The 25551-nt window shown below is 49.1% G+C and overlaps 1 protein-coding gene across 1 annotated transcript in view; it reads right to left on the bottom strand.

The window, feature by feature from the left end:
* Positions 1–25551, bottom strand: part of LOC123762567 (uncharacterized) — a 119027-nt gene that overhangs the window by 38903 nt on the left and 54573 nt on the right. The window lies entirely within an intron of this gene.

Here is a 25551-nt window from a genome sequence, read left to right as displayed (position 1 = left end):
ACAGTGGTGGGTAGGGTTGGTCTTGGATTAGTCTTGGACTTCAAGTCTTATCAACCTTTTTCAAGAGTTACTAGGGCTGGGACGCATACTGACTTACCACCAAGAATACTTTAGTCTTGACCATAGTCCAGATTAAGGGGGTACACTGTCGGTGTATACACAGAGACGGGTACACCCCCGTGGACAAGGTGTGGGAGGAGGGAAAACCAACTCATTTGCAGAGGCCAGGGTGTGTAGCCGCCTAATATGGACGAATTTGTTCGCTAGAGCTCGTGTGTAGTGTAGCTGACTTGTGTCAGCATCCCACACCTGCTGTACCAACACTCCCCTCCATACACCTGGTGTATCAACAATCCCCCCATACACCTGGTGTACCAACAATCCCCCCACACACACCTGGTGTACCAACAATCCCCCCACACACCTGTTGTATCAACAATCCCCCCACACACCTGGTGTACCAACAATCTCCTCCACACACCTGTTGTATCAACAATTCCCCCACACCTGGTGTACCAACAATCCCCCCCACACACCTGTTGTACCAACAATCCCCCCACACACCTGGTGTACAAACCATCCCCCCACACACCTGATGTACCAACAATCCCCCCACACACCTGGTGTACAACAATCCCCCCCACACACCTGATGCCAACAATCCCTCCTCCCCACACCTGTTGTATCAACAATTCCCCCACACCTGGTGTACCAACAATCCCCCCCACACACCTGGTGTACCAACAATCCCCCCACACACCTGGTGTACCAACAATCCCCCCCCCTCCACACACCTGATGTACCAACAATCCCCCCCCACACCTGGTGTACTAACAATCCCCCCCACACACCTGATGTATCAACAATCCCCCCACACACCTGATGCCAACAATTCCCCCCCCCCCCACACCTGCACCGTGAACACCTCCTGTGCCCCCACAGACCAACGTGGGATCGCGCTTGGCTCGTGATGGACATTCATTCACCTCACGCCAAGGAATGCAGCTTAGAATGCCTACAGGTTTTTCATTTATTTTTTTTCCCAGCTTGATGACTGCGCAGCCGCTAGAGAGCGCTGATGTAAGCTGTAGTGAATATGCGGGCGCGTATAAGATGGACTGTGAGACGTGTACTAAACGTTGCCAAGTAATTATTATGCAAATCTTGACTTAAATAACATAGGCTGCTGACTAACATACACCGCTGACTAACATAGACTGCTGACTAACATAGACCGATAACTAACAAAGGCTGCTGATTAATGTAGATTGTATATTAATTGTTGGTCTTCTCTGAAGGGGAGGATATGTTATGGCTAATTTGTGCGCAAGTGTTGCATAGGGCGCCTGACAGCTGAGTGGACAGCGCTTCGGATTCGTAGTCCTGAGGTTCCGGGTTCGATCCCGGTGGAGGCGGAGACAAATTGGCAAAATGTTTCTTTCACACTGATGCCCCTGTTACCTAGCAGTAAATAGGTACCTAGGATTTAGTACCGGGCGGTGTGTAACAAAAAGGAGGCCTGGTCGAGGACCGGGCGGGGACGCTAAGCCCCGAAATCATCTCAAGATAACCTCAAGATAGGCCATAGAGAGCAGTTCCATGGTGAGCAGTTCATGCTAAGCACTCCATGATGGCGCCTCCATGATGGCGCCTCCTACGTGCAGGTGTGGAGGCCGGTGCACGGGAGGTCGCTGTTGTGTTATATACCTCCAGCTGACTGCTGCCCGGGGCAGGGGTCAGCAGTTGGCCTGCTGTAGCAGGGGTCAGTAGTTGGCCTGCTGTAGCAGGGGTCAGCAGTTGGCCTGCTGTAGCAGGGGTCAGCAGTTGGCCTGCTGTAGCAGGGGTCAGCAGTTGGCCTGCTGTAGCAGGGGTCAGCAGTTGGCCTGCTGTAGCAGGGGTCAGCAGTTGGCCTGCTGTAGCAGGGGTCAGTAGTTGGCCTGCTGTAGCAGGGGTCAGTAGTTGGCCTGCTGTAGCAGGGGTCAGCAGTTGGCTTGTTGTAGCAGGGGTCAGCAGTTGGCCTGCTGTAGCAGGGGTCAGTAGTTGGCCTGCTGTAGCAGGGGTCAGTAGTTGGCCTGCTGTAGCAGGGGTCAGTAGTTGGCCTGCTGTAGCAGGGGTCAGCAGTTGGCCTGCTGTAGCAGGGGTCAGCAGTTGGCCTGCTGTAGCAGGGGTCAGCAGTTGGCCTGCTGTAGCAGGGGTCAGCAGTTGGCCTGCTGTAGCAGGGGTCAGCAGTTGGCCTGCTGTAGCAGGGGTCAGCAGTTGGCCTGCTGTAGCAGGGGTCAGCAGTTAATCTACTGCAGGAGAGGAATTCGCATTCCAGCAACAAAATGCCAGTTGTCAGGTATGGGCAACGCTTGGCCGCGTATTCTGGCGTCACGTCCTACGCGCGGGCCACCTCCGGCCCCAGCAGCTCCTAGGGCACTCAGCTCCAGCTCCTAGGGCACTCACCCATAAGGGCCACTCTCGCCTGCTACCCCACGCCTATCCCCCCCCCACCCCATCGGGTGCTCCAGGCGACAGTGACATTAACCTTCCCGGGGCATAAGGATGAACATCCCTTGCGTCGTGGTCAGTGCGGAACCTTGAGGAGCCTTCAGGCCGACAAGAACTGGTTTGGTGATTTTCATCTGCTCGCCTCCTTGTTCATCTGGCCTCTCTTCGTCATATCCTTGGTCTCGCTGATGTAATGAGGACCATAACAAGAGCTTAGCTCATCTCCCTCGTCAAAATACTCATCACCACAGCGGGGTAATTATGCTCAAGTCACGCTCTCCCGAACACTAATCATCACCAACTATTTCATCTATTTCAACTCGTTAAATCTGGTCTATTTAGATATGCGATTATACTATCAGAAACTAGATGGGGGATATGTGGAAGTGGTCAGTGGGAGTAACAATGTCTCTGAAGCACTTGGACACAGGCCAGTCTTCCACACCTGGACACATGCCAGCCCCGCCACCCTTGGATACGTGTGGACACACACCCACAACCCACCTGGACACACGCCCACACTGTTGTTGTGTATCACCTCTCCCCACACAAAGGTCTCATCTCTACCATCACCCGGCCTCTCACCCACTAATAACCCAGCGAGCAGACCCACAACTTCTCACACACACACAGTATAAATAGCCATATGAAGGTTTGACTTCAAATCCTCTCTAACAGATTTTAAAGACAAAAAATTAGTTTTTTGTTATAATAACAATAATATTTAGATGACAAGCTGTAAATTTGGCGTTTAACTATGCAACAATGTCATTATCCACCATTAACTGCAAGGTGGTGGAGAGACGAGCAGGGCGCCGACGAGCGAAACAATCGGTTTTAATAATATTGTGTTTCGTCTCTAAAGAGCAACATGGATTCTGAAGGTAGGTCATGTCTGGCGAAGATGTTACTTAACAGTTCTACGACAAAATGAATGTGATAAAACTGTAGACAGACAGACAGACAGACAGACAGACAGACAGACAGACAGACAGACAGGGGTCACGGTGAGAGATCAGAGGCAGTGGTCCTGCAGGGGCCGGTTCTGCCGCCCAGCCTATCAATGATATATGCCAACAACCCGCCAGACGAAATCAGATCATTTATATCCCCCTTTTTGCGGATGATGCAAAGCTGGTGACTCAACCGAAGTGAACGGAGGAGAGAACTCATCCTCCTTTAAGTTGGAGAAAAGACGAAACTGAGGAGATATGGTAGCGAAGTGCAAGATACTGAGGGGAACTGACATAATACGGACGATAAGGCGGTGTTCTAAATAAGAAAACTGCAGGACTGAAAAACACGGGAGGAAGCCGGTGGCACACTTGAGCCAGATCAATGGCAGGAATTAGAACTTTCTCACCTTAAAAGCAACAAGTCCGTGGAGTGGGCTACAAGACAAAAAAATGCAGTCAAAGTCAACGTGGAACTTCAAAAGAAAATTTTGAAAACATATTAAAAACAAATCATGAGTTAAGGAAGTTTTTAAACTGACCAGAGGGTGGATATGGAGATAATGATCGACGTAAGTACATCTAGGTGAGTACGAACACACCGCAGAAATAGGTAGGCGCGTTATAAATAAGGGCCAATATATGTTATAAATAAGGGCCAATATATGTTATAAATAAGGGCCAATATATGTTATAAATAAGGGCCAATATATGCAAGACGTTCTAGTCTCGTAATCAACATAGGCGCATCGCTGGGTCCTGGAGACTGGCACTTGTTATGGAGGGTAAGGCGGAGGAGACCACATCTCCCACCACATGGTGTTGTGGTGGGAGATGTGGGCTGCAGGTGTGTGGGCTCCCTGGCCGAGCTCTGCCCTCAGCGCAATTGCACAACGTTGTGCAATTGTATAATAAGTGTAATACATTCTATAGCAATTCACTTTTTTCTTCACATTGGAAAACGAAGATGACTTTTGGAGAACTCCTCTTTCAACTAAACCCTGATGCAAGAATAATAGTTAGAGAGATAGAAGCCCTAAATCAGAAAACCAGAAGATAGTAAATACAGAATATGCGGTCATATTCAATGAGACATGTTTAAATGAAAACCTGCTGCCAGTATACACCAATATTATATATATATATATATATATATATATATATATATATATATATATATATATATATATATATATATATATATATATATATATATATATATATATATATATATATATTATAATATTATTATATAAACTATGCCCTAAAAGCTCTTCAAAACAAAGCACAGGTTTGAAGTTGCTTGTGTGATAACTAAGGCCAGTGGCCGTGGCCGCCGGCGTGGTGTGTGGCTGACGTCATGCCAGCGTCTGGTGTTGGTGGTTCCTCTGCTGCGCTTGACGGCGAGGCAGAGGAAGGCGCGCTGCAGACCTCATTTGACTACTGCAGGGTAGCCGACTCGTCAGTTTCAACCTGACCTCTCTCGCCTTCCCCAGCTTGTACGGCCTTTCTCCTGGTGATCCATCTTGCATTTTATGACTGTCGACATGAATAATGGAGTTAGTGGCTCGTACTTCACACCTGGGCTCGGCTAGCCTACACGCACCGCGCGTCATGCCTAGCGTGTCTCGCTCACCCGCCACACACACACACCTTGCCGGCCCCTGCCTGTCCCTGCCTGCCCCTCCTTGCCCCTGCCTGCCCCTGCCTGCCCCTCCTTGCCCCTGCCAGCCCCTGCCTGCCCCTGCCAGTCACCGCGTTGGTGTGGTGAGGCCTGGAGTCCCACACCAACAGGGAGCGTCTGTTTTGTCTTGAAAGTGGCCTTTTTCAATTTTCGGACTTTTCGTCAACATGACCAAAATTCTTTTTCGCTTCTTTCAGAATTTCTCTGTGATTTTTTATCATTTTAAAGAACATATGAATTTTAAACAAAATCCCAAATTTCAAGAATAATTCTGATACCAAAATTTTGAATGGCCATATTGACTCCAGATTCACCTGTCCTTCACCTTGTGTTAATGGAGGTCGATGAGGTCAAGTAGTTATGAGTATTTAAAGTATAAGTATAAGAGTATTTAAATGTTTATTCTCAAATATATTAATCTGACTAATACTGCTGACACTACTCCCACCTTCACCACCATCACCATCACTGACACCATCACTACACCACCGTCACTATCACTGACACCATCACTACACTAACGTCACCATCACTACCACCACCGTCACCATCACTACACCATCGCTGACATCATCACTACACCACCGTCACCATCACTGACACCATCACTACACCACCGTCACCATCACTACACCACCGTCACCATCACTACACCACCGTCACCATCGCTAACACCATCACTACACCACCGTCACCATCGCTAACACCATCACTACACCACCGTCACCATCGCTGACACCATCACTACACCACCGTCACCATCGCTAACACCATCACTACACCACCGTCACCATCGCTGACACCATCACTACACCACCGTCACCATTGCTGACACCATCACTACACCACCGTCACCATCGCTAACACCATCACTACACCACCGTCACCATCGCTGACACCATCACTACACCACCGTCACCATCGCTGACACCATCACTACACCACCGTCACCATCAATACACCACCGTCACCATCGCTGACACCATCACTACACCACCGTCACCATCACTGACACCATCACTACACCACCGTCACCATCACTGACACCATCACTACACCACCGCGATGATCAGACCTTCTCTGTCATTGTCTGGCCCTCCAGCACATTGGACACTTGCTGGCTGCCTCATGGGCGAAATTCGTACCTTCTCTCATTGTAATCGCTCCATATGTTAGTGGTCGATATGCTGGTCTTCTGCTTACTTTCTCTCACGTTACATCCCCTCTCCCTTCTCTCTCTCTCTCTCTCTCTCTCTCTCTCTCTCTCTCTCTCTCTCTCTCTCTCTCTCTCTCCCACTCGCTATCCTCTCTTTCCCTCACCCTCTCCTCCCCTTCTCTCTTTCTCTCTTTCTTCGCACTTCTCTTTCTTCCCTTCCTTCTCATCCCCCTTTGTCGCCCTCTTCATGTTCCTCACCTTCTCTCTCTCTCCCTCCCCATCCCAGCCACGCACATAAATATTCGTCTCGTGAATTTCTAACTGCCAACAACGTCCAATAATATAATAGAAACATCTTAAAAGATCAGTTTCACATTAGCCGCAGTACATGAACCGGCCAGACCTTCCAGTGTCCCTGATTAGACCTTCCAGTGTCCCTGATCAGACCTTCCAGTGTCCCTGATCAGACCTTCCAGTGTCCCTGATCAGACCTTCCAGTGTCCCTGATCAGACCTTCCATTGTCTCTGATGACATTCCAGTGTCCCTGATCATACCTTCCAGTGTCCCTGATTAGACCTTCCAGTGTCCCTGATCAGACCTTCCAGTGTCCCTGATTAGACCTTCCAGTGTCCCTGATCAGACCTTCCAGTGTCCCTGATCAGACCTTCCAGTGTCCCTGATCAGACCTTCCTGTGTCCCTGATGACATTCCAGTGTCCCTGATCATACCTTCCAGTGTCCCTGATTAGACCTTCCAGTGTCCCTGATCAGACCTTCCAGTGTCCCTGATCAGACCTTCCAGTGTCCCTGATCAGACCTTCCAGTGTCCCTGATCAGACCTTCCATTGTCTCTGATCAGACCTTCCTGTGTCCCTGATGACATTCTAGTGTCCCTGATCAGACCTTCCTGTGTCCCTGATGACATTCCAGTGTCCCTGATCATACCTTCCAGTGTCCCTGATCAGACCTTCCAGTGTCCCTGATCAGACCTTCCAGTGACTCTGATCAGACCTTCATGTTTCCATATCCAGGCTGTTTTTATGCCTAATCTTCCTGTGTTATGGGGTGAATCTATTGTACTTGATTAGGTTAGATTGGGGGTATAAATTTTGTTATTAGAGTTTATTAAGATATGCTATTTTCTGAAGAATACAGAATACAGCGACGGGGAATGCTATAATTGACGTTGCTAAAGATACAGGTTAGATACCTGTACCTAAAAAGCAAAACGCTTCTTGGGGAAAGTGTTCGAACGACATAGTGCCCAGTGGGTGTCTGTGGTACACGTTTCGATTGATGAATAACCCTTAACATTTTTACACATTCACTGCAGGTTTCTTCAGTCACACTTTTACCCAAATGCATGTGGCCCGCTTATGGGTTGGGGTATTGCCCCGCGGAGGCGGCCAGCGAGGCAGTAGTGGTGGCATGGGTATGGGGGGGGGAGGGTGGCCGGTGGGATTCCTGTTTAGAAAGTTCGGAAGAACAGCTTCCTACTTCACCCACACGGATCACTGCAGGGGTCAGTCAGTCATCTTTATACTCTCCACAGTGTGCTTGTCCTCTCTGGTCCACACCTGTCGCAGTGTCTCTCTGGTCCACACCTGTCGCAGTGTCTCTGGTCCACACCTGTCGCAGTGTCTCTCTGGTCCACACTTGTCGCAGTCTCTCTGGTCCACACCTGACAACGTTTCTAGTCCACACCTGACACAACAATGATATATATAATTCCATTTGGCTTTATCTCAAAACTTCTTTGAGCTCTTTGCGAATTGTGTGTGGTATAGGTTGCAGAAGTCATCCAAATTAGACACATTTTATTTTGTAATTTGTCATTTCCAAATACGCTCCAATTAATGTTTTGCTTCTTATTTCACTTTTTTTTTTACTAGTTGGTTGTTATTGAAATAAATACACGTACTAGTGATTTTTTTTGTTCAGTTTTAAACTGAAGCACTGTATCGGGAAGTGGAAATGTAGAGAGAGAGAGAAAGAGAGAGAGAGAGAGAGAGAAGAGAGAAGACACAGAGGAAGTGGAGGAAGGCGTGGCTGTTATGGATTCTGACTGCCCGATTGTCTTAAATAGTTTCTCCACTCTGATACAGAAAGCTCTGGAGAAATGATGTCACCTTGGTGCGTTCTTACAAAAAAATACAGTATAAAATAAAATATATATATACACATATAATGTATGTATAATCACTAAGAACTAAATGACCCGACCAGGATTCTGTCTGCGTCTTGGAGATGTATTGCCGCACCATATAAGTCTTCTTCTGTAATTGCTGTTTTTTTTTTTATTTTTACCCCCACCCTAAGCCTACCCCCACCCCAAGCCCACCCCCACCCCAAGCCAAGCCATCTGGCTTCAGTGGGTGTCTCGGCCGGAAGAGATTCCCGGCAATTCACGGGAATCCAACTTGTGTGCTTCCCACGAGTTCGAGGGCGAGTATATTGTTAAGCACGAGACGCTCAGGTGGTTGTGTGGCCGAGCTGCGCAGAGCGTGCCGCGCATACACGCTCTCCTCACCCCGCTCCTTCCCGCCAATGTCCCTAATGTCTCTCCTCTTCCCGCTGCTCTCCCTGCCTCGCCTCTGTTACTTCTCGTGCAGAATAATGTCACCCACCACATGTGTGACGTGCGTGACGCTCAGTAAAGTGCGTGACGTTCAATGACGAGCGTGAGAAGAAGCGCCGTTGATGTTCAAGAGTGAATATGTGTGTCCACGTCTCATCCTCCCGTGCCTCACTGCCCCTGAGGGCCGCCACCACCTTCTCCCATCCCTTGAGCTCAGCCACCCTGGTCCTGGGGCTACATCCAGGGGCTACACCCAGGGGCTACACCCTGGGGCTACACCCTGGGGCTACACCCAGGGGCTACACCCAGGGGCTACACGTAAGACTAACAACACAAAATATGTTGACGTTTAGAAAACCAGTTCTTAAAATCTTATATTTCGGTACTATATAGGTTTTTTTTTGTTAATGTAAAGAAGTAGGCTGAGATCTGTCAGCTACTTTTTGTGTAAGCCTATTTCAATGTGACTAAAGCCAGTGTTGGCGAAATTAATCGCGGGACAAGAAATAATATTCAAACCCAAGATACTTAATATTGTCATGGAGAGACTTGCCTCAATAAACTGATGCATGAGCGTTAGTTTACTGAGTTGAGATAGTGAGTTCAGATTGGGATAGTGAATCCTAATCATGTTAAATCTCCTTCTCAGTAGTGTAAGCTGGCATGTAATGGCCCATGCTTGACCTCTGCACCCTCCACTGGTTGCGTGTTGACAGGCAGTGCCCTGCCGGCGGGCAGTCCTTTGGCAGGTTTACTGCGGTCAGGTGACCAGTCATGTAGGTTACTGACCTCTAGTGGAGGTGACAACCCACCCTCAGATCACTTGTGACTCCTCTAGTGGAGGTGACAAAACGCACTTCATGCAACACCAGCGACTTACATAGTCCGTAATATAGCGGGAGACAACTTACTTGTGTTTATATAGAGGTATTTTGTACACAGCTGGACACCACCCCTTAGCCTCCGCTGTCCAGTAATTCCATTATACTAATTTCCAGCCTTCAGCTATATTGTCTTCATCTACTGGTGCCCAGTCTTCTTCTTCTTCTGCAACCAATCACTATACATGTCCTCACTGCTTTCATTCAGTGTAAATTATTCTCAATCACCACGTTATCTTTGTGCGCCTCCCTTCATCACCACGACGGCCTCTCCCGCCCTCTACCATCACCACGACGGCCTCTCCCGCCCTCCTCCATCACCACGTCGGCCTCTCCCGCCCTCCACCATCACCACGACGGCCTCTCCCGCCCTCCACCATCACCACGACGGCCTCCCCCACCCTCCACCATCACCACGACGGCCTCTCCCGCCCTCCACCATCACCACGACGGCCTCTCCCGCCCTCCACCATCACCACGACGGCCTCTCCCGCCCTCCACCGTCACCACGACGGCCTCTCCCGCCCTCCTCCGTCACCACGACGGCCTCTCCCGCCCTCCTCCGTCACCACGACGGCCTCTCCCGCCCTCCTCCGTCACCACGACGGCCTCTCCCGCCCTCCTCCGTCACCACGACGGCCTCTCCCGCCCTCCTCCGTCACCACGACGGCCTCTCCCGCCCTCCTCCGTCACCACGACGGCCTCTCCCGCCCCCTCCGTCACCACGACGGCCTCTCCCGCCCTCCTCCGTCACCACGACGGTCTCTCCCGCCCTCCACCATCACCACGACGGCCTCTCCCGCCCTCCTCCGTCACCACGACGGCCTCTCCCGCCCTCCACCATCACCACACACGTCTGTCCTCCCACCAGGCCATCGCCCGTTCCTGTGTGTGTCTGTGTACACCCCAACACAAGTCTTCAGGAATGGCGAAGATGATAACATATTTTGACCGGTAGGAGCGGCGGAATGTTACGGAAGCAGCGGGTGATGACGGGTTGACAGAGAGAGATGGCAGGAGTTGAGGCAGTTGATGGCTGCGGTTGTCTCTTGCTGCACCGTGAAAATTACAGGTGTGAAAGAAGTCGAGGTGAGGAGAACGCGTTTTGCTGCCAACCAGTTTACCCTTCCCTCAGGGAGTAGCTTCCTTAAGTCTGGACGTGAGCACTTCTGACTCTTCTTTACTAACTTCCTTGTGACCTAGGGAGACCTAGATAAGCCCGTGTACAGGCTTCTTGTCCCCGAAAATGGGATTTTTTTTTTATTAGAAAGTCACATTGCAGCTGGCCCGTCCCGCGAAATAGCCGTTGGGCGCCAGAAATTCAAAACACTTGGGAAAATGGCGCGTGAAATGCATTAACCAAAAACTATAGTTTACTGAAGACTAAAACTAATACTAGTTGTTATTTAAGGCAAATTGAAGAGGGATTAAATAAAAAAACTAATATTTTTAATTGCAAATGACTTTTAAGGAACTGAAAAGGTGAAAGAAGATTGCACGGACGACCAATGAAAGAACGAAGATGAGATTGCAGTGAGGGTAAGAAAGTGCTCACATGACCAGCGACATGTAAAGAAGAATTGAAAAGCCGCAAAACACGCAAGAAGAAAGAGTCATCAGTCATAGCCTAAAACCCTTTGACCTGCATCACGGTCATGTGACATGTGAAGAGCTGCCACGAAGACCCTTAGACGCACTGCCATTTTAATGTGTGGCCACACTGGACACTGTGTGTGTGGCCACACTGGACACTGTGTGTGTGGCCACACTGGACCCTGTGTGGCCACACTGGACACTGTGTGTGTGGCCACACTGGACACTGTGTGTGGCCACACTGGACCCTGTGTGGCCACACTGGACACTGTGTGTGTGGCCACACTGGACACTGTGTGTGTGGCCACACTGGACACTGTGTGTGTGGCCACACTGGACACTGTGTGTGTGGCCACACTGGACCCTGTGTGGCCACACTGGACACTGTGTGTGTGGCCACACTGGACCCTGTGTGGCCACACTGGACACTGTGTGTGTGGCCACACTGGACACTGTGTGTGTGGCCACACTGGACACTGTGTGTGTGGCCACACTGGACCCTGTGTGGCCACACTGGACACTGTGTGTGTGGCCACACTGGACACTGTGTGTGTGGCCACACTGGACACTGTGTGTGTGGCCACACTGGGCCCTGTGTGGCCACACTGGACACTGTGTGTGTGGCCACACTGGACACTGTGTGGCCACACTGGACACTGTGTGTGTGGCCACACTGGACACTGTGTGTGGCCACACTGGACACTGTGTGTGTGGCCACACTGGACACTGTGTGTGGCCACACTGGACACTGTGTGTGGCCACACTGACACTGTGTGTGGCCACACTGGACACTGTGTGTGGCCACACTGACACTGTGTGTGGCCACACTGGACACTGTGTGGCCACACTGACACTGTGTGTGTGTGTGGCCACACTGGACACTGTGTGTGTGGCCACACTGGACACTGTGTGTGTGGCCACACTGGACACTGTGTGTGTGGCCACACTGGACACTGTGTGTGTGGCCACACTGGACCCTGTGTGGCCACACTGGACCCTGTGTGGCCACACTGGACACTGTGTGTGGCCACACTGGACACTGTGTGTGTGTGGCCACACTGGACACTGTGTGTGGCCACACTGGACACTGTGTGTGTGGCCACACTGGACACTGTGTGTGTGTAGCCACACTGGACACTGTGTGTGTGTGGCCACACTGGACACTGTGTGTGTGTGGACACTGTGTGTGTGTGGCCACACTGGACACTGTGTGTGTGTGGCCACACTGGACACTGTGTGTGTGTGGCCACACTGGACACTGTGTGTGTGGCCACACTGGACACTGTGTGTGTGGCCACAATGGACCCTGTGTGGCCACACTGGACCCTGTGTGGCCACACTGGACACTGTGTGTGGCCACACTGGACACTGTGTGTGTGGCCACACTGGACACTGTGTGTGGCCACACTGGACACTGTGTGTGTGGCCACACTGGACACTGTGTTTGTGTGGCCACACTGGACACTGTGTGTGTGTGGCCACACTGGACACTGTGTGTGTGTGGCCACACTGGACACTGTGTGTGTGTGGCCACACTGGACACTGTGTGTGTGTGGCCACACTGGACACTGTGTGTGTGTGGCCACACTGGACACTGTGTGTGTGTGGCCACACTGGACACTGTGTGTGTGTGGCCACACTGGACACTGTGTGTGTGTGGCCACACTGGACACTGTGTGTGTGTGGACACTGTGTGTGTGTGGCCACACTGGACACTGTGTGTGTGTGGCCACACTGGACACTGTGTGTGTGTGGCCACACTGGACACTGTGTGTGTGTAGCCACACTGGACACTGTGTGTGTGTGGCCACACTGGACACTGTGTGTGTGTGGCCACACTGGACACTGTGTGTGTGGCCACACTGGACACTGTGTGTGTGTGGCCACACTGGACACTGTGTGTGTGTGGCCACACTGGACACTGTGTGTGGCCACACTGGACACTTGTCCATGGGCCCCTCCCCCCCCCCCCTCATCCCATGCTGTTATATTGTTCATAAAAGATCGCTTTACATAGAAGATAATTATTGGACCAGGCTGTAGAGGCCTGGGATTCAAATCCCTTTTCAATGTTTATAATATCAACGATTTTTACTTAACTATCTGATGGTAATTCTGCACTTTAACGGACGGCGTGGGTCCAGAGGCGGGATTCTTCAAGGAGTTTATTCAAATACTTACGAACCTCTCCACCTTTTCTCAATCTTTGGTGGCTTTATTTACATTAATCAAATAGTTTATGAGCACTAGGGAGGCTGTTTATAACAACAGTAGCATTTGAGAGATGTTTCGATGCTCGTAAAGTGTTTAATAATTGTAAACAAAGCCGCCAGAAATTGAGAAAAAGATGCAGAGGTTCGTAAGTACTTGAGTAAACTGCTTGAAGAATCCCAGGTCCTGGACGGAGCGAATTGTTGCCACTTTCACCACTTCACAACTGTGGGTTGTGTGTTGTCAGCCATGTTGTTGAGATTTATTCTCCGCATAAGGAAATATATTCGTTGAAATTATTGGCTGCAGTACAATACGGTTCACTAAACTAAATTTCTTGAGAATAGAGACATATAATTATCTTTCAAGAGCAAGGTCAGTTGATCTCAGCACTCATTCACTCACCTGAGACAACTCCAGGTACTCACGGAAGCCCTGCACTCGTTCACTCACCTGTGACAACCCCAGGTACTCACGGAAGCCCTGCACTCGTTCACTCACCTGCGAAGGAGAGAAAACCCCCTAGTATTAATTCACTAAAACGGAAGTGAAAGTTGCAACACGACTGACAGACCGTATTTCGAAATTACTGAGTCGACAGAAAAAGAAAAATACATAATTGCCAATAGAGTCACGTGATGTAACTTGGTTATCTGCTATAAGTTGCTTAACCCGCTAAAAATATATATAATTTCATGGGGGGAAACAGTGTTAAGTGGCTAGCGGTGTGTGTGTATACAGCACGGGACGAGGTGGCAGTGACGGAGTCACAGAGCTGATACCACACACTTCATCCGGGGGTGGGGGGAGGTGTGACGTTTCCAGCTTTGGAACTGATTACTTAACCCATAGCCTCCGGCACCACCACAGGCTCAGGCACCACCACAGGCTCAGGCACCACCACAGGCTCAGGCACCACCACAGGCTCAGGCACCACCACAGGCTCAGGCACCACCACAGGCTCAGGCACCACCACAGGCTCAGGCACCACCACAGGCTCAGGCACCACCACAGGCTCCAACCCCTCAAAACCTTCATCTCCCCCAAAGCACTGAACACCCCCACAGCCTTTAGCAAACCCACAGTATCCAGCAAATCACAGTCTTTAGCAATCCGGGAGAGAAGCGTCCACCATAAGAGCCTCGCAATCAGGGAACGGAGCTACGACGGAGCTTCCAACAAACCCTACAGCCTCCAGCACCACCAACAGCCTCCAGCACCACCAACAGCCTCCAACACCACCAACAGCTTCCAGCACCACCAACAGTTTCTAGCACCACCAAGAACTTCCAGCACCACCAACAGCTTCCAGTACCACCAACAGCTTCCAGCACCACCAACAGTTTCCAGCACCACAAAGAACTTCCAGCAAAATTACAGCCTCCACTACACAGGAAAAACTGAACCACTCTTACTGAACCGCCAAGTAAACGATAAAAAAAGTCTCAGATTCTGGACAGGTCATCAGCAGGAGCCTGCTCAGTCTCCCCCACCGCCCCGACCGCTTTCCAACGGCGGTCAACGGGTTCCAGCAGAGTTCCAACGGTTCACAACACCGCCCTAGCAGAACCGTCGTAACTGCTCTCCTACACTGACCTGACATATACAAATATATATTTGACAGTGTTAGACCACGAAGGAAGGATTGGAACAGGAATTTCCTTAAGTACTTTCGTACTTAATAATACATCTTCAGAAGGATTCATCTCCTTCTGAAGATGTATTATTTAATATGAAAGGAAATTCCTGTTTCAAATCTTTCCTTCGTGGAAGGATTAAATTAAGGAAATTAAGGAAATTCCTGTTTCAATCCTTCCCTCATGGTCTGACACTGTCAAATTTTTCATCACATTAATTTTTGCGACTTATATATAAATATATATATATATATATATATATATATATATATATATATATATATATATATATATATATATATATATATATATATATATATATATATATATATATATATGTGCACGGTTCTCCGACACATGCCTGTGTACAACTATCTTCGAGTTTCCACTGTCCCCAGGTCCCCACTTGTGCAGCTAACCGACTTTTGTGACGCCATAGAAGCCTGCAGCAGATAAAGTAGCATAAGCAGTAGAAGTAACAAAAGCAGCAGCAGCAGACGCAATATCAGCAACAGCTTAATAAGCAGGAGCAGCAGCAGACGCAGCAGCAGCACCAGCAACAGCTTAAGCAGGGTAAGCAGCAGGAGGAGCAGCAGCAGCAGCACCTGGAGGAGAAGGCGTACAGCCCTAGGATACCTAGCTGTCAGACAGGCCAGCCTCGGGAGAACACAGGAGAGCGTGATCCAACTCTCACCCTGGGAGCTTGCTCATTGTTCCGGGCTAATTTACTTATCCCGACGAGGGACCAAAGAACCGGTCATAAGCACACCTCTGCCTTTGTCCAGGAGGTCTTCGCTCTCTATCTGTCCTTTAGCATTACGGCAGCGACATCTTGACACCTGTGCCTCCCCTCGTTGCACCACTGGCTCACACACCGGCGTTCTAATTCGACGCTCCTCCTTAATACCATTACCCGTTCACGCTGAAGCATTTACATGGCGCCGACATGCAGCACAGTCTTCTGTTTACTAACAGAACGTCATGCCGCCTCTGGTAACGTGGCGAGCTCTTTGCTTGGTTTCGAAGCGACGCGTTATTCCGGGCGCGCCGTAGGAGTCGGGTCTAAACTCTGAGAAACGTATGTACCCCTCCACGTCATCGCTACTCTATAAACAAACCATCCTAACCAGACCTGAGGTCATGCAACGTAACCCAACGAAAAATATAAGATAACATTTTATGTTTAATATGTGATGCTTATGTGAGGTATGTGACATCCGTGTGTGAGGTATGTGACAGCCGTGTGTGAGGTATGTGACAGCCGTGTGTGAGGTATGTGACATCACTATAACGTCATGATGTTCATTCCGTTACAGGTTTTAGTTGCTGTTGGGCTGTCATAGAGGCCGCCTGACCGTCATGGTCAGCGATATTTAACCACTAAGCAATTCCAGGTGTCGAGAATCTTGGGAGGATCATCTTTAACAGCATCCATCATCGCTATCAATGTCACTATCATCATCAATGGGGCTATCATCATCAGGGGCACCATTGACAATCAGTGCCGTTAACAGTGCCATAATGGACCGCCGCCACTATTTCCCTCCAGGTCTTTGTTCCCATCAAGTGGGGAATTACACCGCTCGGCAATATACTTAATGAAGACTAATAGCCTAGTCCGTCAGTTTGGGGGTCTTGCAACAGGTGCATCCCCCCCCCCGCACCCCCTCTCTCACCCCAGCCCAACCAAACCCCCTCCCCCCTACACCCCATCCTTACACCCGTAACACACCCCAACCCATCCTCCTGATAAGATAGTACTTGTATCCATGTGGACGATGGTACAAACGTCGAGGTGATGGACAGGTAGAAAGTAGAATTTGGGACTATTCATTTTACAGAGATCGGATAAATAAAGCTTATAAACCAAGCTTAAATATTTCCTAGGCCTAGTATAGTACACATATGTACTATATCAGGCCTCAACTGGCGTGTAATAAGCCTAGGATGGTCAGGTTTGGTTGGTTTAGGTTTCATTAGTAACACAGACAAACTTTTCCGGTTTGGCCAAATTCAATCACACAACGGCCTACTTTATATTGGTCCATCGTTTCTATATTTGAACGCTCGGACACATCGCTACTGTAAATACTTTCATTTTAGGAGGCTGGGCTGATTACTCTTGACAGTTATAACTGGTTTACGGCCAGTGATGAGCCTTCCATCAGAGCCTCGGCTGGCATACCCTCTGAGCCGTGCTTGTAGTCCTTAACTCTTCAACCAATGGCCTGGACGTGATATAGCCCAAAGTGGGCCTCCTGACTCATCATGGCGACCACTGACGTGTCAGCTGTGGAACTGGCAAGGTTTCCTCTTCCTCTCCTGAGGAGGAGGACCTCGTCCTCCTGAGGTTAGGCCTCAGGCCGGGCTCGGGGAGTAGAACACCCGATACCCTCTCCAGGTATGCTGCAGGAATGCTCTCTCCATTTTCTCAATTACGCGCTCAGATGCGTTTCGAAGAGTTTACACCCGAATTAGATTCGTTCTTGAACTTGGGAGTACAGGTCTGCTCTAGAAGAGTCCCTTAACCCCTGTAGAGAGGCCCGCTAAGTAGCAAGTTGTTCGCTTAATTAGCAGGCGACCTTGTTCTTCTGTTCTGCTAACTTCGGGGTCCTATCTTTTTATGGGACCTATTTAAAGCTTATCAGAGATTGACAGGGAACCAGGACAGATATCTAGAGTGTCGCTTACAGATGTCCCAGCCTTCCATGCCAGCATTGGGGGGAAGGGGGAGGGGGGGGGGTGTTAGAGACAGGACAAAAATTCCATTAGGGGAGTTCCACACAGGGTTCTTTCATCCAGGCCCGCGGAGTAGCGAGTGGTTCGCTAATTAGCGAGTGGCGCGGGTAATGGCAAGTTCCTCCCGGCGTGCCTCCAAGGGAGGGAGGGTTAGGGTCGACCCCCCCCCCCCAAACCTGGTACCCAGAGCACTGCCTCACCTGTCCGGTACTAACATCTGTCCAGTACTAACACCTGGCCGGTACTAACACCTGGCCGGTACTAACACCTGACCGGTATTAACACCTGTCCGGTACTAACATCTGTCCAGTACTAACACCTGGCCGGTACTAACATCTGGACGGTACTAACACCTGGCCAGTAATAACACCTGGACGGTACTAACACCTGTCCGGTACTAACACCTGTCCGGTACTAACATCTGTCCAGTACTAACACCTGGCCGGTACTAACACCTGGCCGGTACTAACACCTGGCCGGTACTAACACCTGGCCGGTACTAACACCTGGTCGGTACTAACACCTGGTCGGTACTAACACCTGGCCGGTACTAACACCTGGCCGGTACTAACACCTGGTCGGTACTAACACCTGGTCGGTACTAACACCTGGCCGGTACTAACACCTGGCCGGTACTAACACCTGGCCGGTACTAACACCTGTCCTATGACAATAACAATGTGGAACAAATCCTCAGAAGCCTTGATGAGAGTTCGAACCTCTGCAGTGGATGTAGCCAGACGCGCTCTGGTCATCTGTAGCGAGCCTGGTTCGACCACTCAGTACATGGGATTCGAGCCCACATCAGGGCTCTTATGGATTTGTTATTTGATATATCACATTAAGGAAATTTCTCTAGTGCCAATACGGATTGTTAGGAAAAAATTATAATATATATATAACAAAATACCTTCACCATGATCACCTAACACAAATACCTGTGTTGTGTCATGAAATACCTGTGTCGTGTCACAAACACCTGAAGTGTGCCATAAAACACCTCTGTTTCCTCAAGCTACACACAACAACACCTGCTCACGTGACATCCTTTTCGGCAACCTGAGTGCTAACACAAGGAGCTGAGGATAAAGCCATATCACTCAGGTGTTTAACAGGTGTGTGTGTGTTTTTTTCCCCCTGATAATGGAATGCAAATGACATCTGTGACTTCCTCGCTTTCCACACCCGCGCATGGTCCGAGCAGCGTGAGGTTTGGTCCGTGTGCAGAGTGCGTGAGTGAATCCTGAGACTGTTGACACGCCGAGTGTCACCCACACCAGGGGTCATGGTAACCCATGACCCCTGGTGTGGGTGAGCCATGGTCTGGATGACGAGTGGTCATCCAGACCACGAGACATCCAGACCAGGGGGGGGGGGGTCGCCTAGACCAGCGGTTATCCATGGGTGATCACCAAGGAAGAGCTACGATGGATGTCAAGGAATGTGATGGATTGAGAGCGTCTTGGCCAGCTAGGCAGGGTGGGGGGGGGGGAGGAGATAGAGGGGGTGCAAGCTGATTTTAACGGTGCTCCAGGTGTGTGTGTGTGTGTGTGTGTGTGTGTGTGTGTGTGTGTGTGTGTGTGTGTGTGTGTGTGTGTGTGTGTGTGTGTGTGTGTGTGTGTGTGTGAGGGGTCTGATACAGGTGTGTGTGTGTGAGGGGTCTGATACAGGTGTGTGTGTGAGGGGTCTGATACAGGTGTGTGTGTGTGGGCCGGGTACAGGTGTGTGTGTGTGGGCCGAGTACAGGTGTGTGTGGGAGGGTGAACAGTGTGTGCGTATGTGACGAGAATTCATTAGTGTGGAGGGGGGGGGGGTAACACCGTGCGGGGAAGTGATCAGTGAGTTGTGATGCAAATGTAGTAAATTAATTATTTAGGTTCTCTCCCTCTTTCTCACACTTGGGCTGGACGGTAGAGCCACTGTCTCACTTCAAGCTGGTCGACGTTCAATCCCCGACCGTCCAAGCGGTTGAGCACCATGTCTTCCCTTCCCCGTCCCATCCCAAATCCTTATCTTGATCCCTACCAAGGGCTATATAGTCATAATGGCTTGGCGCTTTCTCCTGATCGTTCCTTCGCTCTCAAATCACTATGGTGGCGGAAGTGTTTATGAGTGTGTATGATTGGGATGTGTATGAAGCGGATGACCGAAACAATTGGGGACGACAAATTGGTGGTGTATTCTGAGAGCGACGCCAATTGATGTGAAACAGCAACTTCTATGACTCGGGGCGGGGGGGGGGGGGGCGGAAACGACAGTCGGAAATGGTCATGAAGTAAATGTACAATGAATTGTTGTCTGTGGAGGGGCAGAGGGCATAACACAGATGTGATGTGATGAGTGTGTGTGTGTGTGGGGGGGGGGGTGATGAGTGTGTGTGGGGGGTGATGAGTGTGTGTGGGGGTGATGAGTGTGTGTGGGGGGTGATGAGTGTGTGTGGGGAGTGATGAGTGTGTGTGGGGGGTGATAAGTGTGTGTGGAGGGGTGATGAGTGTGTATGGGGGGTGATGAGTGTGTGTGGGGGTGATGAGTGTGTGTGGGGGGTGATGAGTGTGTGTGGGGGGGTGATGAGTGTGTGTGGAGGGGTGATGAGTGTGTATGGGGGGTGATGAGTGTGTGTGGGGGGGTGATGAGTGTGTGGAGGGGTGATGAGTGTGTATGGGGGGTGATGAGTGTGTGTGGGGGTGATGAGTGTGTGTGGGGGGTGATGAGTGTGTGTGGGGGGTGATGAGTGTGTGTGAGGAGTGATGAGTGTGTGTGGGGGTGATGAGTGTGTGTGGGGGTGATGAGTGTGTGTGGGGGGTGATGAGTGTGTGTGGGGAGTGATGAGTGTGTGTGGGGGGGGGTGATGAGTGTGTGTGGAGGGGTGATGAGTGTGTATGGGGGGTGATGAGTGTGTGTGGGGGTGATGAGTGTGTGTGGGGGGTGATGAGTGTGTGTGGGGAGTGATGAGTGTGTGTGGGGGGGGTGATGAGTGTGTGTGTGGGGGTGATGAGTGTGTGTGGGGGTGATGAGTGTGTGTGGGGGGGGGCCTAAACAGTGTGGGGGGGAAGAGTGATTATTATTAATATATTATTAAGAATTTTATTATTGATAAGATTCCATTATTTAAGATCGTGTTCCCAAACTGGCAATGATCTATAAGTTTATCTTGTGTGCCTATGGGAATTTTTAGCCGCAAATTATAATTTATTTGTATTATATTTGTACTTTACCATTTTATAGAGTGAACAAAATGGTTGGAAGCCTTCCCAAAGAAGTCTCTTTAAAAACAGATGATAATAAATAATATATGTTTGTTTATTTTAGGAAGGGGTTTACAGAATCAAGGGGCGGCAATGTGTGCCACATGCCAGCAACACTTCTGCGCATGCCATAATGGGCACGTGTGCCATAGGTTCGCCACCCCTGACCTTGGGGAACGTTACTGTCTTATAAAGTCATAATATTAACAAACAATAAGAGAAGGAGAGCTCCTGGAGGATGTTAGACACACATCAGCCGTAGAGATCTGAGGAAGAGTTGTAAATGGAATGATTTTTACCATTCCAAACTTAAATATTATTACATGAGACATGTAGATATATTGCATTAGTCGACCGGCATGCGGGAAGGCGAGGACCAGGAGCTTCAGCACTGCCTGGAAAGCACACCTAGGTGAACACACATGGCGGAAGAGATGTTATGTCCGCTACGACTGATCCAAACAGCACTGTACCGCTCAGAGTGAGGACGCCTCCCTCTCCTTCACTATCACTCCTCTGGACTGCTCAGTCATGCCACCAGTCACAGCCTGGCGCTCTCATCATACCATTCACAACACTTAACACTCTGCCTGCCAGGCACAACAGTAGCCACATCTTTCACAACACCACACACCAGGCACCACACACCAGGCACCACACACCAGGCACCACATACCAGGCACAACACACACAACACACCACACACACCATACATCACCACACACAACACCACACACAACACAACACTAATCTAGACAACACTCCCAAGACACTAATCTACCCCACTATAACAGAACTAATACGAGAGTGGTGGCCAGCTGTGGTGCGGAGGAAGGCACACACTACTCGCACTCTGAAGAAAGCACACCTGATAACAATTCGGACAACGGTGATGGGCTCCTATAATCTCCGCCACTGTTATATACTACCACCTGTTGTGGCCACCTGTTGTTAGTGACCCGTTGTTAGTGGAAACCTGGGGATTTTTTAAAACAAATTTAACAAAATTAAATTTATTTATTACATTTATTTTGTCAATAAAATTAAAATTTTATTCGTACATGCATGGATAAAAAATGTTGTCCGAGTCAACTCTTACATCACAATGATAAGATGAAGAAAACTGCAGAAGGTGTTATCGAGTGATACTGTTGCCTCATACCACAGCGCCCTCACCTGTCATCTTCCCACGTCTAAAACTTTCCCCCTCAAGTTTCCTATTCCAAAAAACACGAAATCTTGCACAACTTGAAGTTTTTCGTCGCTTTAAGTAGTTTTTTTCCTCGTGCGTCAATATTGTGGGGGGAAACAAAACTCACATTTCTTATAGTGTCAACACATGAGAAAAGTTCCTCAGATATTGGGTTTAGACATTCGTGACTAGACTAGACAGTGATGGGAGGCCCTCTCCTCGCAGTGCCGTAGGTGTCAGTGCTCCTTGGCTTCCCTGGCTTGTCACAGTGGCATCAAACATTGTAATCTCGTGCCCCCAAAACCTGTGTAATGGCTGCAAGAATCCAGACTTCTTGCGGAACCTAAATTTCCCCGTTGGTAAATGTGGGTCAGTTAGCAGTAAATTATGGTATGGGTGACTCCCTCAGCCTGTGGCAGGTCCAGCACTGTGGGAGTGCTGCCGGGGCAGGCCTGAAGGGCGGCTCCTGCTGCCCCCACACCTGCCCTTAGAGCACACACGCACACAAATTACACTTCAAACCAGTCCCCGTTATACCACCAAAAAAATGGTAAAAACACAAATATATATTTATATTTATGTTGCTAGGCTGTCTTCCTCTCCACCGTTCCATCTTCTTTACCTGCTAAACATGTTGCCAGAACATTAAATTCTCATTCTGCAGCATCTTAATGAATGAACATTAGGGTGCGGGTTGAGACCTGCATGGACAAACCTCTTGCATAAGCATACACATATATGGCTCCTGTCACCGTGCATGGTACTTGTCACCGTACATAGTAGTTGTCACCGTACATGGTACTTGTCACCGTAGAGGGTACTTGTCACCGTACATAGTAGTTGTCACCATACATTCTCTGGGATACAAGTTATTTAATTCGTGAGATGTTTTTAAACCTAGCCTGACCTAATCTACTATAATCTAATACAGCCTAATCATTCGTGCAGTTTTAACTATTACAAGACAATGCACATTGGAAAGACTTGCGTACACTTTGACCGTACCACATTCACATACAGAAACATACAGCTCACTAAAGTTCACTAAAGTTTTAATAAAGTTAAACTCGAGTAAATGTTAGGTAATGAAACTAGGCGGTGGAAACAAGAGGATACAGAAGGGAAGATGAAGTCCTTCATGAAACGGACACAGAGAAAGATCTAGGAGTTGATATCACACCAACCCTGTCTCCTGAAGCCCACATAAAAAAATAACATCTGCGGCGTATGCGAGGCTGGCTAACATCAGAACTGCCTTCAGGAACCTGTGCAAAGAATCATTCAGAACATTGTATACCACATATGTTAGACCAATCCAGGAGTATGCAGCCCCAGCATGGAGCCCGTACCTTGTCAAGCACAAGACGAAGCTAGAAAAAGTTCCTAGGTATGGCACTAGGCTAGTCCCAGAATTAAGAGGCATGAGTTACAAGAACAGGCTGCGTGAAATGCACCTCACGACACTGGAAGACAGAAGAGTAAGGGGAGACATGATCACTACCTACAAAATTCTCAGAGGAATTGACAGGATAGATAAAGATAAACTGTTTAACACGGGTGGTGCGCGAAAAAGGGGACACAGGTGGAAACTGAGTACCCAAATGAACCAAAGGGACGTTAGAAAGAACTTTTTCAGTGTCAGAGTAGTTAACAGATAGAATGCATTAGGCAGTGATGTGGTGGAGGCTGACTCCATATATAGTTTCAAATGTAGATATGATAGAGCCCAGTAGGCTCAGGAATCTGTTCACCAGTTGATTGACAGTTGAAAGGCGGGACTAAAGAGCAAGAGCTCAACCACCCCAAGAACAACTAGGTGAGTACAACTAGGTGAGTACACACATACATATATGCAGACACATTCACACACACATTTTTACACAAATACATACGTATGTTCACACATACATAATCGCGCGCACAGCCGCAGACTCATACACACACAACAAAGGAAAGATGAGCACACTTCTACATGCGCAGCACTATACAAACAATGTAGTGGGAGATGGTGTCTAGAGGGAGATGACACAGGAAGAGCGTGGAGCTGCGGGCGAAAAAGAGACGGAGATGCAAGGAAGTTGAAGGAAATTCTGTTCTTTTCCGTTTCCCTGCATTGCCTGCTGAACCATCGGTACTTTCTTTGCTTCTCTCGTCCTTTCCCCCCCTCTCTCTCTCTCCCTTTCTCTCTCCCTTTCTCTCTCTCTCTCTCTCTCTCTCTCTCTCTCTCTCTCTCTCTCTCTCTCTCTCTCTCTCTCTCTCTCTCTCTCTCTCTCTCCCTTTCTCTCTCCCTTTCTCTCTCCCTTTCTCTCTCCCTTTCTCTCTCTCTCTCTCCTCTCTCTCTCTCTCTCTCTCTCTCTCTCTCTCTCGAGTGGGATGAACAGTTTCGTTGTCTGCATATTTTTGAGCAAAGAACTCCATCATCTGTTTTGCTGTTTTCCCAATCAGTTCTCCCCACTGGTCGTCACTCAGAGAGTTCCTTTACCTAGCTGTATAGTGTCCACGTGTGTGTGATCTCCTCGTTGGTCTGCTTGTTGGTCTAACCAAGCTCCACCGTGCACTCTAGCCTCATAATGTCATTTCGATATCTGCCTCACTTTTGGTAAGCACCACGTTTTGTGCTGCTGGTGGGTCCTCTCCTCTTACTCTTGTTGGTTATGTGATAATGTGCTTCATGAAAACTTTGTCTGCTGTCTCTGCAATTTTTTTTTTCGTGTATCATGACCCCCGTGCGGTCGGGGGGGTGGGGGGAGGGGTGGGGTCGGGGTTGCCTAATTTATCCAATCAATTTCTCTGTGATTGTTATCCACATGTATTAGAATCTTAATCCTCGCTCCCTTTGCCACTGTGACTGCTTTCCACTATTAAGTCTCTAGTCTCGTTGTATTTATCTCGTTGTAAGTCGTAAGTTGTTAGTTATCGTAAGTCGTAAATCGTAAGTTATCTCGTTGTAAGGCAAGTCTCGATGCATTTAGCATATACGTCCCCAAGGCCTTCTATTGTTTGGTGGGGCATTGTAAATGACCACTCCCACTATCTCGGTTTCTCCGACTATTGATATTCCCAGTATGTACTCTTGCTGAGCGGTTTTCTCCGCTACTCTAACTTCCTTAAAGCACTATCGTAGTTGTAGCGTGTACACCTCCTCCTCCCCCTTTGTTTATTCTATCTTTTCTTAATACTTGATATCCTCGT

This window comes from Procambarus clarkii, chromosome 27, assembly GCF_040958095.1.
Source record: "Procambarus clarkii isolate CNS0578487 chromosome 27, FALCON_Pclarkii_2.0, whole genome shotgun sequence".
In the NCBI taxonomy this organism is placed as follows: Eukaryota; Metazoa; Arthropoda; class Malacostraca; order Decapoda; family Cambaridae; genus Procambarus; species Procambarus clarkii.
Note: the sequence above shows the minus strand (reverse complement) of the source record. Positions and strands in the feature narration are given on the sequence as shown.